Source organism: Tenrec ecaudatus, chromosome 2 (assembly GCF_050624435.1).
Source record: "Tenrec ecaudatus isolate mTenEca1 chromosome 2, mTenEca1.hap1, whole genome shotgun sequence".
In the NCBI taxonomy this organism is placed as follows: domain Eukaryota; kingdom Metazoa; phylum Chordata; class Mammalia; order Afrosoricida; family Tenrecidae; genus Tenrec; species Tenrec ecaudatus.
In genome coordinates this window covers 301,594,182-301,613,296 of record NC_134531.1, presented here as the reverse complement: position 1 = coordinate 301,613,296, position 19,115 = coordinate 301,594,182, and the positions used below count along the sequence as shown (strand labels likewise).

Below are 19,115 nucleotides of genomic sequence, written 5' to 3'. Positions count from 1 at the left end.
GTGACAGGATGGGGGAGGGAGGGGAAAAAGAGGAGCTAATACCAAGGGCTCAAGCAGAAAGAAAATGTTTTGAAAATGATGATGGCAATATATGTACAAATGTGTTTGTGACAATTGATGTATGGATCATGATAAGAGTTGTAAGAGCCCCCAATATGATGATATATTAGTAATTTTGAAAACCCATGTGCACTAGTTATCTCTAATTTAAAAATTCAATCGATGACTTCAAGACACAGGAACAAATCTTTTTAGCCACCTGAGAACTGCCTGGACTAAAGGTTAGTTATTGTGTTTTATCCATTTATAGCTAATATGATATTATTTTAGAGACATAAATGTTAAACACACATGACTGGCCTCCGGTAAGTTTGCCTCATATATTCAGAGGTATTACACTGTATTAAAAATCATTACAGAGTGGGATGTAGAATTTTAGGTTATAATTCTTTCCATCTTCGTCCCAGCTATGTTACACGAACATACAAGCTGGGTGAACCCATGTTCTGGTCATGCCCAACTAACTTCAAGCCACGGCAAAAAGGAAGCATTGGATCTCCTACTCCCAATGCTTCCTTAGAGGAGGTCCTCAGCAGTCTACAAGGCGACCGTTCTAACTTGACTTTGGAGTCACGGAAGTCCACTTCATGTCTCTTTCTCATCAGGATCCCAGATATGCATTCAGAGCAGAATTTTGAGACATAACTCAGAGAAAGTGCTTTCACAGGGGTCTAGGTTAATGTGGTTCTATAACCTGATCTAAAGGTAGACCTGAGTCATAACACATCACCTGAGGATGGGATGGGTGATGCAGACTTTGGATGCCACTTCCACTTCATCTCACGTCCCTTGTCTGGGCTCTACACAATCTAAGAAAGCACTAGTGATTATACTCTCAGTGAGATCTTCAAAGTCATCAACCACTGATTTAAAGAAGAGTGATTGGCTTTGGATATATTTTATATTGGGTATTGAAAAAAACACAAATCCATTTTATACTTGGGAAAAAACCTCTGAAGGTTTGCTTGTAAATAGGCCACAAAAGATAGAGATAATTAATTTGTCATATTCTCCTTGTGACATACGGTAAGTGTTTGGGACAAGTTTGTCTGATTTCCAGTTAATTACAAGGCACTATTTGATGGAAGCACCGCTCCAATAAATATATCATTTTATTAAAACCATGTACATTTCCCACAAAGACAATTTTAACCCCCAAGAATTGCACCCTCTATAATAAGTATCCTTTCTATTCAATGTACATTAAAACAGGTTCCCAACTTCTACTCTCAATGTCATTTTTATCTCAAGTCCCTCCACTTTAGCTTTTACCAATAGAAATATTAAAACAGCAGGCATCCACAATTTGTACTCATTTCTGTACTTCAATTTGTTGACGTATATGGCATATATACTTGAAGATCCATAAAAAATGGCTTGGAAGTTTTTCTTCAGTCCTATTGGGCCTGCTCAGAAATTAAGAGCACAGAGCAGGGTTTTTAGGGGTTTATTTTATCCTAATTATTGAACATGATGTAGATGTTTCCATTAAGCCTGTCAACTCCTCTCTGAGAGGAAAAAAATCAAATCAGAGCTTGACAAACATAATGCACATGGTTGGCTGCTGTGGGTCTTCAGAACAGATATAGATCTCTAAACAATTGATAAAGCTGTGGTGATCTAAACTGATTGCTGAGATGGGCAGTGGTGTACACCACAGCTTGTCTTTTCCCTGCCACACACTGCTTCACTTGCTACTAGCCATGTGTCCAGATCATTGTCCGAACATGAACAAGATTATTGCAATGTTGCAAACTGAAACAATCTAAAGGTAAATTCAAGCTGCTGAAGTTGAATAACACCTCAAATAATAAACATGTGAGCCCAGTGATATCCTAGATTCTTCCCAAAACAGGTTAGAAAGAGACCCCATGTCTCTTTTAAGTTACAGACCAACCAACTGCTGTCAAGTCAGTTCTAACTCATGGCGATGACCTCAGGTGTGCTAAGGTAGAGTTTTATTTCATAGGTTTCACCAAGTTATTTTATTATTACTATTATTATTATTTGTAAACAAAACTAAACCAAATGATTGTAAACACACTTTGTAAGATGATAGAATTGCCAAAAAAGTTTTCCAAGACTGTGAATCTTTATGAGAGCAACTAGGTTCATATTTCTCATGCATAAATATGAAGTATTTTTAACATCTGACCTTAGAGTTAACTGTCCAATATTGACCCCACAATGTCACCAACAATCCTTAAAATATACATTTATCTATCTATCTATCTATCTATCTATCTATCTATCTATCTATAATCTATTTTCATACTGCAAGCAAACCCTGATTTACAATGGGGTTCTATGTCAGCAACTGTCATAAATCTCAATTTTTGTTGAGAATACACACGGCAAAATATATACCAATTCAACAATCCTATATGCCCAATTCATTGACACTGATTCCATTTTTGGAGTTGTCAAACCATTCGTACTCTCCTTTTCTGAGCTGTCCCTCCCCCATGAATATGAACTCCCCCTGCATTTCTTATCTAGTATTTGGAGGTGTCACTTTGATCTCAAACAGGCAGATCTTGAAAGAGAGCAAGGCTCACGGCTTGTAGTTGTTCTGACTCAAAGCCGCCCTATGGACAACAGACTCAAACATGGCTCCGCCCAGCACCATCCTCGCAAGAGTTCTCCTGTGTGAGCCCATCATTGCAGCCTTTGTGTCAATCCTGTTCCAGTGAGGGTCTTTTACTGACTCTCCCCATGACCAAGTCTTTTATCTCTGGCAGGGACCCTCCTCTCCTGACATGCCCAAAGTACACGAGATTGAAGCCTCACCAGACTCATTTCTAAAAAGCATCTGGCTAGACTTCTTCAAGACAGATAGTAGTGGTAGTCCATGATACTTCCAATGTCCTTCACCAAGTAATTCAAATGCATCAATTCCTTTTTGGTCTTCCACGTTCAATGTCCAGTTTGCATATGTGTATGAGGTGATTCAGGAAATGTTAGCTTGGGACATACACACGTTAGACTTCAAAGCATCATCATTGCTCTTCAACACAAAAGGAGGTTCTGTCAAGTAGCTTTGCCTGATGCAATATGTCAATTTATTTCTTGATTTCTTCCATGGGTTAGTCTGCATACTTTAGAGAAACAAATCCACAGAAACTCATATATAAGAGAGAGTTTTATATAAAGGGTAAGTTCACATCAAGAAAACATCCCAACTCAGTGCTGCCCAAGCCCACAAGTTCAACATTAACCCATATGTACGACACCAATCCACAAAGTCCTCCTCCATCTCACAAAACACACACTATGATGCCGACAGTAGGAGGAAAGCCGAATCAGTGAATGTGTAAGCATTTCAGCTCTGGCAGGGGTCTCCACACGGCTGCTCCAGCACTCAGGGCTGCATCGGGGTAGGTCCATGCGGCTTCTCCTCAGGGATGTCACGCATGAAGTGAGCCTTGCAAGCTGAAGCAGGGAGCTGGCTAAGGCAGCTGCACCCTGGTCCAACCATCACAAAGCAAGACACCCTAGAACTCGAAAGGTGAGGCTCACAGAGCCTTTTATCTCTCTGCCCTTCAATTAAACCCATGTATGTTTATCAGCCAGGTTGGTACAATACACTTTAACTATCTCATTCCATAAGAAATTGATGGTGATGAATCCAAGGAAAATGAAATCCCAGACAACTTCAAATCTTTTCTCTATATTTCATGATGTTATCTTTTAGTCCAGGGGTAGGTTTTGTTTTCTTTATATTGAATTCACAATCTGAGGCAGGTAATTTATTGTGCCAGTCTGACCGATAAACACATGTGGGATTAATTAAATGGCAGAGAGATAAATGGCTGTGAGCCTCGCCTTTCTTGTCTTTCACTCTTTGGTCATCAGACCAGTGTGCAGCTGCCTTGATGGTTCTGTGCCTCAATTTGCAAGCTACTCTACCTGTGGGACACCTAACCCGGGGGCTGAGCCACTGTAATTTGAGGTTCCTTCAAGACCTGCTCTGTCACACAATTGGAATTTATATCTCTTGAGCTGGGGACTGACTGTTGGTGACCTGCTTTGCTGTTGGTGACCTGCCTTGCTGTTTGCTGCCTGTGCCTGGATAGCCTGAATTTTCTCTACAGAGGACTACCTGGCAGCCCTCAAGACTTGAAGGACTGTCAATGTCTCACAACTGTCTCATGGGAGTGAGTTGCACTGAGCCATTTGTACTGCTTCATAATTTAACTGTTCATTTCTTGTGTTATATATCTATCTGTATAAGTATATATATATATATATATAAACTTATTAGCAATCTGGTTTTGTCTCTCTCGAGAACCCTTTGTAACACACAATCCATACCCAAAACTACATTCTTTGATTTTAATCAGCAAGTGTTTCAATTTTCCCTAGCTTTCAGTAAGCAAGGTTGTGCCATTTGCATATTGCAGGTCATTAATAAACTGTCTTCCAATCATGTCCTCATATACTCATAGGAGATCTTGGATCATTTATTTGCTCAGCATACTGATTCAACAATTGTGGTGGAAAAGAGGCAACTCTGACACACCTTCTGAATGTGAACAAAGTGATTTTCCCTTGATCTGTGCCATCAACTACCTCATGAACTATATACACGTTCTGCTGGGAGATAATTAGGTATTCTATAATTTTAAATTTTCTCAGCGCTTTCTATAGTTTGTTGTAATCCACAGAGTGAGAATGTTTTTGAATAGTCAATAAAGCACAAGTAAACTTCTGTCTAGTGTTCCCTTCTTTAGCCAAGACCTATCTAACATTAGCAATGATATCCTTTGTGCCAGTCCTCTCATGAAACTGGCTTGGATTTCTGGCAGCTCTTTGAAGGTGATCTGATTTTGAATTTTCTTTAACAAAAATTTACTTGCATGTGATATTATTGATGTATTTTTGATAATTTCTGCATTGTTTGGGTTATCTCTCTTGGGAATGGACATCCATTTGAATCTCTTCCAGTTATTTGCACATTTCTTGGCGTAGACTTATCCCATGGACTAGTTATCCCAGTGCTTTATCAACTTTTTGAAACATCTCAATGAGCATTTATCAGGTCCTGGATCCTTGGTGTCCTCCAATGCCTTCAATGCAACTTGGACATCTTCCTTCACTGTCATAGATTCTTGACCTTATGCTTCCTCTTGAAATGGCTCAATGTTGACCAATCGTTTTGTGTAAAGTGACTGTGAATTCTTTCCATCTTTAAAAAAAAATCATTTTATGGAGGGCTCATACAACTCTTATCACAATCCACACATACATCCATTGTGTCAAGCACTCTAGTACATTGGTTGCCCTCATCATTATCACAACATTTGCTTTCTACTTGAGCCCCTGGTATCTGCTCCTTCCACCCCGCACTCCTCCCTCATGAACCCTTGATAGTTTATAAATTATTATTATTATGTCATATCTTATACCTTCCATCTTTTTTTGATGCTTTGTGCATCGTTAAACATTTTTCCTAGTGAACCCTTCAATACTGGAACTCAAGGCTTGGATTTTTTCATTCCTTTCAGCTTGAGATATTTTCTGTTCTTCCTTCTTTGGATTTCTAACCAAAGGTCTTTACACATTTCATGATAATACTCTATCTTCTTGTGCTGCCATTTGAACATTTCTATCCAACTCTTTTAATTCATCATTTTATCTAGTTGCTTTAGTTGCTATTTGACTCAAGAGCACATTTCAGAGTCTCTTCTCACCTCTGGTTTGGCATCTCTCTTATCTTTTCAATGGCCTTTGCTATCATCTTGTGTGATGTTCTTGATGACATCTCACTGCTCATCCCATCTTCTCTCATTAGTATTCAATGAATTCAATCTAGTCCTGAGATGCTCTTTAAATCTATTCAAGGCTGTATTGTAGCTCTCCTGGGCTTGTTCTGATTTTCTTTCTCTTCAACCAGAACTTGCATATGAGCAATTAATGGTCAGTTCCAGTTTGTCTCTGGTCTCGTTTTGGTTAGAAATATTGAACTTCTCCACTATCTTCTGACAGACACAATCAATTTCATTCCTATATATCAAGACCTCATTTGGCAAAATCCCTGGGTATAATTGTCATTTTTGTTGTTGAACAATATTTGCGGTGAAGAAGTTGTTGAAATTTCAGAATTCTATCATATTATTTCCTCTTTTTTTCCTAACACAAAGGTCACAGTTTTTTTTACTAATTCTTCCTCTTTGTTTCCAATTTTTTTCATTCCAATCACTACTAATGATTTTCCTTGCATTTTGATCCCACGTTTGATCAATTGTGGACTAAAGAAGCTGGTAGAATTCTTAATTTCTTTTTAAAAAATCAACCACTAGTGTTAGTGGCTGCTGTGTCATTTTGAACAATAGTAAGTTAACTAGATTCCCTTGCTGTCCTGTCAAGGAGAGCATTGTACTTGCAAGTAGATTTGTAATTTTTAAACTTTTTCTAATGAAGGCGACACCACTACTCCTGTATTTGTTTTTCATTTCATACCAAGCTATTGACTCAGAATGACTAACAATTCAAGGCAGTGGTTCTTATTAGTTAAACTAAATTTTGTCTTGATTAGACTTCAGGGGACTGGTTTGGTATAAAATTTCAAGATTATCTCCGGGCAATAGTTTCAAAACTTCATCCATCCTCCATGGCTTCAGAAAGCCTGGGATCTAGGGATTGCCAGATTACCCAGTAGAAGGTAAGCATGTGATTAGTTGTCCTTCCTAGTTAATCTGTAATGAAGAATTTGACTTTTTACTTTTTACCACATCAAAGCTTCTGCTTCTAGGTATGGCTGGCATCTGTTTCTTCTCAACTATATTGTACATTTGCATAGAATCAATGTGTCTTTTCAAATTATAATCCTTGGTAAGCATGGAATACCCAGTAAGCAAGCTATGCACAGGATTACATGTGCTTACTTGTGTAATCTGTGAAGAATGATTTTACGTGTTTTCACCATAAGTAATCCCATGCTTACCATGCTTTTGTAGTTATCCATCTTGGAATCCAAGAATATTTGAGATTTTGTTCTGCATTTTCCCCTGGAAGAAAATCTTTCAACAGGTAATCGCTTTAGGGTGTGCTAGGAGAACAAATCAATATGTTTCATAGGAAGTTCAGCCAGAATGCTCCATAGGAGCAAGGATGGGGAGACATTCTCTCCTATACTTGGGCACGCTGTCAAGAGATATTAGTCCTTGAAGAAAGAAAGATATCTTGCTTGGAAGAAGGGAGGGTGAGCGAAAAAAAGAATAACCCTCAATGAGATGGATTGCCCCCGGGACTGAAGTAACGGGTCACCGCCTACCAATTGCTATGGGGATGGCAGGATTTCCCAGTGTTTTATTGTGTGGTACATAGGCTTGAGATGAGTCAGAGCTAGCGCAACAGGTCCCAATGATGACAACAGTCTAACTCTTTTTATTAACTGAACACAAGCCAAATTGGTAGCGTCCTGTCTCGCGTGCACGTGTGTGTGTGTGTGTGAAAGAAGTGTGTGACACTCTGTTACCATGCTTAAGCAATTCAACTAAAGGAATTAGACTTGTAGAAAGTTAGAAGGAGCTTCAAATAGTTCGGGCCAAGCTATCAAGGCATCTATTTTTGCTTCTCTCAAACTTGCTCACACTGAAAGCAGTGAGAGGACATTTAAATTTCAGCTACCAAGGGATAAATGTAGTCTCGGTGACATAGTGGTTAAGTACTCAGGCACTCACAACAGATCCTGGGAGCAAGCTTTGGCAACCTTCTTCCATAAAGTTACAGCCTTATAAACCCTGTGGGGCTGCTTTGTTCTTTAGTTTTGCTAGAGGTGGAATTAACTGGTCAGCATTGGGTTTTAGTTTCTTGTGGATCTTTTTAAGTCATGTGCTGAGCATCATGGCACATTCCACCCGGCATGCCCCTCTTTGGCACTCCTCCCATCAAGAGGTCGGCATCTACATATTTCCCCGTGAGTATGAGTGGGCTTGTAACCACTGAAAAATTGATGTAATATGATTTCCAAAAATAGGTACAAAAAGTGATACAGCTTCTACTTAGTTCTCTAGAACATAGTCATCATGCTGTTATAAAACATAAGCAACCTTTTGGGGAAACACAGTGCAAGGAACTAATTGCCATAACTTTCTCATCGGCCTTATAAGACCCTAGAAGGCCCTATCTTGGAAGTCGAGCCTTTGGTCCCAGGCGAGCCACCCCAGCTCCCTGTTGCACGGTGCGGCATTAAAGTGTCACCACCGAGCCAGACCCAAATTGCAGATTTGGGAACTAAATACATGCATGTTTGGGTTTTTCAGTGCTTTGTTAAGCAGCCAAAGATACCTGGAATGGGGGATGAGAGATAAATTAAGGGGGACTTAGCATGGGGTGGTGCCTTACATTCCTTCTGTACCAGGGCTATGGCGTTTGTGGCTTCGGGTAGAGCTCTCACTTTTCCTGTGGGAGACCCAGGCTTAATCGTGTTACCAATCAAAGCAACTGAGGTGGAGTTCTGTGTGCTGCTAAGATGCGTCTACACTACCAGGGAAGAAAGGCCTAATGACCTAGTTCCCCAAAGCAGCCAATCAAAACTGATGTCATTGTGAGGATTCATCTGCACCTGATCACGGGAATGGCATAGGTCCCGGCCACATCTCTCTCCATGGGCATGAGATCACCATGGGCAGATGCTATAGTACCTAACAATAACATAACATAGTTGGCAAATAATGGTCCACAGACTAAATCTAACTTACCACCTTTGCAAATTTTAATTTAATGAATAAATCTTTTTATTGGCATATACTTTATATATCATATGCTTTAATTGTTCGTGCTCCTTAAGACACTTTGTGCAATCATCACTGTTTTGAGTTCTTCACATATTAATTCTTGTTAGCTAACGGTTTCCCCCAACCACCTCTACCATGTCCCTAGGTAATTATTTATCCAGTTACTGTATCAGTCGATTTACCTATCCATGAAATAGGCAAATCGCGTATACAGGAAATCAAAGAAAACACAAATAGGAAGCAAATTTAAAAAGAAAAACAGACAACAAATACAAAAACAAGAGAAAGCCCTCATTAAAAAAGAAAACGGAAAATATTAAAAACTGAAACAACTTCAAAATGGGTCAAAAGGGAAATCAAATGATAAGGTCTGACATTTTAACCTAAGTACACCTACCATAATTTAATTTATAGTGTTCTCTATCTGAATAATAAGACTATCCACATGCCTGGAGTATGGGCAAATAAAATTCACAGGTTAATCCATGTGGGGGACCCTGTAAATAAGATTTGGGCTTCTACTGCCAGCAATATCCTTCTGCAGACTGGATGTTCATGCTCTAAGCTCTGATACGATGCCCTCCTTCAGATTTGGATTTTATTCTTTATAATCCTTAAATCACACAGGCTGGTGTGCTTCTTCCATGTGGACTTAGTTGGTGCCTCACTTAAGTGGCTGTTTCTTTTAAGACAGCTTTTAGGATCCTGCACACTATTCCTTCTGAGAAGTGGACATAATTTGGTTTCTTCCTCACATTTTGTCATAGCACCTGTATCATCTGTGATCTCTTTTCATGAGAGTGAGAATCTAGTCGGACCCTGTCATGAGAACTAATTGTTCTTAGATTGGGGCTAGAATTAAATGGAATGTCCAAATCCACTCCTATTTCTATGTGTTATACGTGTCTTTGATTCACTTTTAGAGACATCATTGTCATTTTACGAGAGAGAACATTATAAATCATCTCCCTGGGGTGTAAGGTAATTCTACTGATAGCGTCATTAATTTAGCTAATGGTATAGAATGTAAAATACAGTTGAGACTAGGAAATTGTATAACTACAGGCTGACTTTTCAGATCGTCATGCATGAGTTGCTTGCTTGAGCAGATTAATAAACCATTAAGTGACTGGACACGATTTACAGAAACAATGGGGGCGGTGACAGAGCGAAACTTCCTATAACACTTATTCCCCAAGGCAGAACCATGCGTTCCAGACTAACCATGCCATAAGAAAGCAAGATGCGCATCAAAATAGTAAATACATGGCAGTCCCATGCCACCATCCATCGGGCACCCTCCGAGCAAAAGATAAAGGTCAAAGTTAATGACCAGCAAGTCCATAATCTTGGGATAGCGGCCATCTGCTTCATCTCACACTAGGGTGCATGATACTCCCTGTCCACGGGAGTGAGTCAGTTCCTTAAATACGTTACCTAGGGCTTTAAGGGAAAGCTCAGTTCGTTTGGTGAGGTCTCCATACCGAATTCTTCTGATGTGGCCTCTGAAAGACACTGTGTGCTTCCAAAGGACAGATCCTAAAGTCCCAGCCTGCGTCACTCTTGTGGGATCATGTCACTTGATTTGGGGTGAGCTTAGCCCAGTGTTGTATGGCAGCAATGGAATGGTCTCTCCCCCAACCCCCATGGAGATACTGACCCCAGATGAGGTACCTATGTGCCAATATAAAGCGAATGATAGGAAGTTTCTTAGCACTAAGCAAGCTCTCTACCTTGTTGCTTGGGACGCTGGATTAAAAGATGATGTGATCTGAAAGCAGAGGCCTGCCTTCACCTTGATGTTGGTCCTTAGAGCTGTTACCTTTTCTCTCTCATTTTTAGCTTAAACAAAGACACAAAAATCAAGTTTTGCAAAGTAGATCTGTGTTCCCTTTAAAATTCATAAACATGTTATAGTCTGCCCTTGATTACAATCCCCATGGCATAGCATCATTTTCTCCATTTACTTCCTGTATTTCCTGCTTCGATTCCTCTTTCTTTCCTAATCTGTTTTTTCTTTGGAAAAACATTACTCTAGAACTCCTGGGTGGATTGCTCTAAAGGGTGCTTGCCTCCCACTGTTTCCCTTACAGGCTTATTTATGCTGTGACTGACATTGAGCTCTGGTGGTGTGTTCGTTTCCAGACGGGAAGGACGAAGAGCCATAGTATCGGTGTTGCCCCCGGGTCGATGGGGGAAGCTCGTTATTTATTTATTTAAGCATTTTCTTCTGAGATACGCGTGCGCGCGCGCGCGCGCGCGCGTGTGTGTGTGTGTGTGTGTGTGTGTGCCTTGTAATGTGACCCCTCTCTGAGCAGCTGCTCTTTGTATTACTGGCTTGGAGACGGATGTATGCATGGTCTGTTGCTCTGTGCTTACTTTTCTGACATATCCTTAGTTTTCAGAGAGACACAGCGTCACCTTAGCTGGTCATTCATGAGTCTTTAAGACCCCAAAGTTGGATGTAGAACATTGTTTTCTTGTGGACTATGCTATGCCAATGACCTTGAGACATTGGTCCTGGACACCCATGTTACTTATTTTCTTGATTATTCATTAGCTAACGTTTTCCCCGACATTTTAAAAATTACTTTAGAAACTCCCTAAATAAACAAGCAAACAGATAATATATGATACAGATCCTATGTGCTCTGTTAAGTCTAAAACATTTACTATCTGGCCTTTCACAGAAAAGTTTGCTGACCTTGCTCTGTAGTAATATTCTACAAATCTATCTTCTATTGCTCAGGTACTTAGAGTGACTAAGTGCCTCTGGTACTGTGCTGAGAGAAAAACTCAGCAACAATAAATACTCTCAGAAATCTCTTTCCAAATACCTATATATAACTGTCTTCCAATATCCAGCCAGAACTTCAAAATCAGTTGTGACTTTTATTAAGAACTCTTGTGCAAGCATACACTCTACTAAAAGTAGCCACTGCCATGGCATCTGTATTGACTATGCAGACACCTGAGACTGTAAGTCTGTATAGAAGCACTTGTTTTCCTGAGTGGTTGATAGGTTTGAATTGCTGATCTTGCAGTTAGTCACCCACGGCCTAACTCACAGCACCACCAGGCCTCCTTACTATAAACTGTAGTTCAAGAAAATATATTACGAGTGTTCCATACATCAGAATTAAATACTACTGAGTAGGAACTTCTGATGCAAACACTGGCTTGAGATCCAGAAAGACCCACGCTCCCACCCTCTTCTCTTTCCATTCAGACACAAAGAGGAGCAAGCAACACAGCAGTGCTTCTGCAGTTCCAGTTCATCAACGCACGGATTTCATAAGAAAAGTTGTTCAAGCATGTGTGTCTCTGTGATCAGTGGATCGCTGCAGACAAGATCACTCAGCAATACAGGAGAGCTTCAAATACATGAAAAGGCTTCAAAGAGTTTGTAGAGTGTCAAACAATTTAAAGAAATAAACACACACACACACACCACACACACACACACACACACACACACATCATCTAACAGAGCAGAAATCACCCTTACCTCCTATGTGGGCCCCCTGATCCATCCTTGCATGTTGCATCTCCTCTGCAGAAGAATTTTTACTTTTATTTTCGATAAAGCTACTTACCAAAATGTTTGAAAACTATGATTTTGACTCGGTAAAATTTTAATTAGAAATGCCTTTTGGCATTTAAACAGCTTATGATTTATTTGTGCTTAGAGTAAATTGGTTGATTTCTGACACAAACTATCTGCAATGGGAAAATCATGACAATCAGAGAAATATGCTTCACAATTAGCATACTTTTAAGAATGGACTCACTTTTCTGTTTATGTAGAGTTTGGCAAATTTGGGAGAAAACACCATCATGCAGGTAATAAGATGACACGTATGCCCTGCAATATTGAAAATTACTGTGCAGCTCTAATTTTTGAAAACTGTTGTCAGTGCATGATAAAATTGATGCAATGACATAAGGAAACAAAACAGGTAACAACCTTTTAAAGAGACTCCACGTTATTGTTCCAAAGTAAAAAACCTTTTAGAACCCCCATACATTTCAGAAAGAATTGTGATGTTTTCCATTACGGTTTTTATAGAGCTTCTGAATATTGGTTCATAAAATGTGTGTCTGCAGAAATTACCTACGGAAGTTAGAGGTAGAAAAGACTTGGTAGGGCATTTATTTCATTTAGAAACCATCAATAACTAATGTAAAACACGACACTAATGCCACACTAAGGTTATACATTTAAACGCAGAAGTCAGGAAATGCAAAAATCAAGGATCTCATAATAACACCAAACACCCACAGTGCACGGATAAAATATTTTTGATTGCTAATTATACTGTTAAGTGTTATACCTTAAAATGAAACACATGAAATATGAACAAGCTAATGTTCCCTGGAGATACTTAACTTTCATTTCCTGGCTTTTATGTTTAAATTGGTAACTTTAAAAGTTTCATTGACATGGGTTTCAATTTTTCATTTCCTTCCTTTTATTTCTGAAGAAAATAAAAAAGTAATGTTCATTGATCACCCATGTTAATAATGTCGATGGTTACCCTCAACTCCATACAGCTTTCTGAAGAAAATATTTTTAACTCAAAGTGTTAACATTTGCCCAAATATAATGCCCACTGTCCTCAGGATGTGGTCACTCACATTTTGTAGCATGAGCTATGTGTTGTGGTTTGACTCTTTATACATGTTACTGACTCCACATACGTAGACTCTATGCACCACTTAAAAATTTCTAAATTTTATAAGACATCATTTGCATGGGAATAGGAGCTACGTACACGTCTGTTGAATCTTGATGTGATGAATGCTGTTTTTATAAATAGGAGACGTAATCGCCTGGTAGGCTATTGGTTGGACTGCCAACTGCAAGGGCAGCCTTGGAAACCCCAGCCACTCTGTGGGAGAAAGAGGAGGCTTTCTAGACCTGTAAAGAGTCACAGTCTGAAAAGCCCACGCGGATAGTTCTACCCTGTCCGATGGAGTCACTCCGATTGGGATGGACACAATGGCAATGAGTTTTGGTTGTTTTTTTAAATGCTTGAATCTCCCTGTAAGAATATTACTTTCTCACAAAATGAAAAGAAGAGAGAGAAGCAAACTGTTTATGCTCAGAACACAGCGACGAAATAAAATGTAAAACACCTCCTAGTGTCAGTGGGCCTGGAAGATGTTATGCTGAATGAAATGAGTTCATTCCCAGTGGACAAAAAATGTATGAGATCACTATTTTTAAAAAGTTAAGGAAAGGTTTACACAGAAAATACCTCCTCTTTGAAGGTCACCAGGATAGGAGAGAAAACCATGACACTTCACCACTTAGAGAATTGACAATAACGTAGGGTGGCACTGGAGAAGCACAGGAGTTAAAAGCAACAGGGATAAATACTATTGCATTCACAATCATGCAATAACCGAAGCAACAGCACTCTGTGAGCGTGTGCATAGCTAGACACTCAAGCTGAACAAGGGTGACAAAGTAACGGGACTTTCTTCATGAGTTCGTATAGGTTTAACAGAGGATATTTGTATGTATGTATTGATATGCACTGTAAATATATCCATAACCTTAACCAAACGCTGGAAGGAATTCGTTACTGGGTCTGGGATCTTCAGACCATAGTCTCAGAGCATGTGAAGACCCATCGGCAGAAGACAGTCCACAAAGATAGTGTGTTTCATTCTACCTTGGTGACTAGTGACTAGGTTGGAGCAGCGGTCCAATAGTACGACTATAGTCTCTTCTTCTGCAGTCAAAGAGAGTGAAGGAAACAAAAATATATCATGAAAACAACTTGTCCAAATGATTTATAGACCGCATGAACTCCAGTCTCCATGACTTTAAGACCAGAAAAACTAGATTGTGTTCAGCCAGCACAGGGATCTGCTATAAAAAAAGGGATCACAATCAAAGATCTTGAGCAGAGCGGGAGACAAAAAGCTCAGAAAGCAGAGTTGGGGAAACACTGCCATTGAGTCAATTCTGACTCACAGCGACACTACAAGGCAGAGTAGAACTGCCCCTATGAGTTTCTGAAGCGTAAATATTTACAGGGCTAGCGAGCCTCATCCCTTTCCCATGCAGTGGCTGGTGGTCTCAAACTGCTAGCCTCATGGGCAGTAAAGGATAAGACAAAAGGAACCCGTAGACACGGGGCAAGTGGGAAGAGTTCCATTATATTGCGGTGAGTGCAATCAGTGTCAGGAATTAACATGTGTGTTGCTGTAGAGTCCGTTCTAATCCATAGCAACCCTAAGCACAACCGAATTAAACACTGCCCTGTCCGACATCCTCACAATGGTTCTTATGCTTAAGCCTATTGTTATAGCCACTGTGGCCATCCATCTCCTTGAGTGCCTCCCTCCTTTTCTCTGCTCCTCTTCTTCATGGACCGGTCTTTCCTGACAGCATGTTCAAAACACACGAGTTAACATCTCACCATCCTTGCCCTTAAGGAGCACTTCTTCCAAGACAGATTTGTTTGTGCTTTTGACAGTCCATGTTCCTTGTGAGAGTCTTCTCCTGCACCAGAATTGGAGCACATCAATTATTTGCTCATCCTTATCCATTGTCCAACCTTCACATGCACATGAGACGATTGAAAAGCCTGATCATGGCTTGGGTCAGGTTCACCTTGGTCCTCAGAGTAACACCCTGGCTTTTCAGGACTCTTACAGAGATCTTGTGCAGGAGATTATTCAATGCATTGTGTCCTTTGATTACTTGACTGCTGCTTCCATGAGCCTTGACTGTGGATCCAAACACGATGAAATCCTTGACAACTTCAATGTGTTCTCCATTCATCATGCTACCGTTGATCTAGTTGTTTGGTCTTATTTACATTGAGTTATAATCCATCCTGACGGTTTCAACCCTTGATATTCCTAAGAGCTTTAAGTCCTCCTCACTTTCAGGAGCAAAGTTGTGTCATCCACATATCACATGGTTTTAGCCTTCCTCCGACCACGATTCCCCATTCTCCATATTACCCAGATTCTCTGACAATTTGCTCCACTTGCAGTTTGAATAAGTATGGTGAGAGGACCCACCCCTAACACACACCTTTCTTGATTTTGAACTGTGCAGCATTCACTTGTTCTCGGGGCACAATTGCCTCTGGATCCATGCCCAAGTTCTGCATGAGCACAATGAAACATCCTGGAATTGCCATTCTCCTCAAGGCGACCCATAGTTTGTAATGAGCTACACAGATGAATTCCTTGGCAGAGTCAATAGAACCCAAGTAAACATTTTATTGACTGTGATGTTTAATTAGTAACCTTTCTCAGGAAAGGACAGGACACATAGAAATGGCACACACGGGGAAGAAGTCGGAATAGTGCTGCTGCACTGTGGGGTCTGCGATCAGTGCCATGAATTAAAATATTTAGAAACTGCTAAATGGAAAGGTAAGTTTTGCCAAATAATCACAACAGAAAGCTGTAATAGTTAGGTTTATTGTGCCAGCCGGCCAATAGGAACACGTGGCATTCACCAGGTTGCAGTTTGGAGGGCACAGAGATAAATGGCTCTGCAAGGCCTGCCCCCTTCTCTCTTGCTCTCTGGTGACCAGAGCAGTGTGCGGCTGCTATGGCTAGTTCTCTGCCTCAACCTGTGTGCTACACCACCTGTGGGCCAAGCCAACCCATGGATTGTGGAACATGTCACTAGATATTGAGGTTCCTGCGATGTTTCATCATGCTGCTGGTGCATACTTCACTTGAGCTTGCGGCGGGTGGATCTTGTTGCCTTGCATTGTTTGAATTCAATATCCCATCTGTGCCTGCTTCGCTAAGCTCAGGAGCTACTGGCTGTTGCTGACCCACCTTGCAGCTTGTTGCCTGAGGGCAGTCTCTGCTTGCCTTTCCTGAGGGAGGACTCAGCTGTCTGCTTCCTTGACCTTGGACTCAGCAGCCCACATGAATCAAAGGACTTCCGGTATATTCGCTGTTCTACAAAAGTGAGTTGAACTGAGTCCTCTGTACTGCTGTGTGGACTAATTATTCCTTCTTGCTGTATAACTCTCTCCTCTTTTGTTTATATACTCTTAAGTGTTTGGGGGTTGTTTCTCTAGAGAACCCTGACTAACACTAAAGCTTAACTTTTTTTTCTATATTGTGAGATTGTAAATTAAATATAAGGTCAAATCAAAGGATTAAATTTGCACATACACTAATGGGATAGAAGAAAGAGAGACTTCCAGAAGTAGATGAAAACCTTTCATGAGACTTCAGGATTTATATTCTGAAATGCAGATAACTGACATGGTAAACCAATTCTTTCTCAATTTGCATCTATATTAACCCTCACAGTAGACAGAATAATGGCCCCCCAAATGTCTGTGTCCTAATCCCCATTACCCATGGTAGATATAATTAATTTAAATATCATGAGATGTGGAGATTAGCCTGGAGTACTTGGGTGTGTTCAACGTAATTTACTAGTTGCCATGGAATCAATTTCTTACTCTTGCAGATCCTGTATATTTTGGAGTAGAGTTGGGTTCCATGTGTTTTCAATTACTGAATTCTTCGAAGCATATTTATAGCCTCTTCTTCTAAGGTGCCTTTGGCAGGATAGGCGTTTCCTCTCTGGGTTAACAGCCTAGCACACTAAACATTTGCTCCACTCATGTAGGGAGAGAGGAAAGTAGAGGGCTATAAGAGGACATGACAGAATTGCAAAAATTGAAGTTATATGGTTGTTGGATTTGAAGGTGAAAATCTTTCATAAGCCAAAGAGTCCAGAAAGCCTCTGGAAATAAAAATGAACAAAGTTCTGTGGACATCATGATTTTAGCTTAGCCAGGTAATTTTGTTTGCAGTACAGTTGATTCTGACAAATGGTAACTCCGTGTGTGTCAGAATAGAAATGTGCTATATATGGGTTTCGATGGTCTGATATTTACAACTTTGAAAACTTTTTGGGGTCATTCCAATCTTAACTTATGGCATGCTATTTTAGTCTGGGTGAACTGGAGAATCAACTTCATAGACACTCAGATGTGTGCTGCACAACAAAGAACTTGACATGCAAGAGCAGTTGGAGTTTGAGAAAACATCGCAGCCCAGCCCAGATCAAGTGCATATGCCCAATACCAATCTATAAAGTCCTCTTCAGACTCAGAGAACACATACAATGACGCCTAGTGCAGGAAGATCACAGTCCAGTGAGTGGGGAGTCTTGTGGATCCAGCAGCATTGTAAGCATCTCAGCGCTGGCAGGAGTCTCCATGTGACTTCTCCAGCTCCAGGGGTCTGGCTCCCACAGCATCTCTCCATGTGTCTTCTCCACAGGCATGTCTCTCAGAGAGTGAGCAGAGAGAGTCTCCCACCTCCTAGGAGGAAAAATTCAGAAGTTCCCAGAATCCTCAGGAGAAGGCCACGCTCATACAGAGGCCTCATTGGCCACATCCTGATTGACTGGTTAGACTCAACCCCTACACTCTTCATGCTCAAATTGACACCAGATTATGTCACTACCACACATGCTATAGATAGGAACAAAGCAAAAACTAACAAGAGGACCATTTTGGACTGTTGACCTCTAGAGCTGTAAGATAATAAATCTCTAATCACCCCAAAGAGTCATAGAGATCACACAATACTGTTTCTTGAAGACGGCAACTATTGTAGAACACCAGATGATTTCAGAAGATACTGTCATAGAGAAGCACAATATTCAAATATTTGATTTATAAGCTAAACATAGTGTATATTTATCCATTCAGTTGCATATTATCATTTTCATTACCATCTCAGTCAAATTTGTAGTTCGTGCTTTCTGCACAGTCAGAATGTAACAACTCTCCTCTTTTCATTTCTGTAGGCCCGTGGACTTTTTTAGTTTGGACTTGCCTGGCTGCTTTTCATTACCCACATTCATGATTCCTTTAAGGGGAGCTATTGTTTCAAAGTGTTTTGTTCACATTTTCTACTTGTTAATTCATAGATCCATTTTCCTTAATTGAATTACATGTTGCAGGAAGTTTAATAAATTCTCTTGATAACCTAGTAGAAACATTTGTCAGACAGATGTTGGTGCCAGAGTGATAGCCCTTCATGATGCCTGAATCAGCCATGCTATGCTTCACTACTTTTTAAAGTCTGGAGATTTATTCCGAAACATTGGCAATGTCTTCTGTTCCTAATTGCATTACCTGGGTGTGACAGGCAGTGTTCTACATATGCAAGCTGCTTCAAAGGCCTGTAGTATAATCTTTTCCAAAGACATTAAAGTGATAATTAGAGATTCACATTTCAGTGAAAATCAAATTGCACGTAATGCTCCCAATTCAAAGAACTCGGGTTAGTTAGTAA

General features: G+C 40.3%; 1 protein-coding gene across 1 annotated transcript in view; it reads left to right on the top strand.

Annotated features, from left to right (window-relative positions):
* ZPLD1 (zona pellucida like domain containing 1) overlaps positions 1-19,115 on the top strand; it is a 125,690-nt gene that overhangs the window by 274 nt on the left and 106,301 nt on the right. The gene's annotated exons all lie outside the window — the stretch shown is intronic.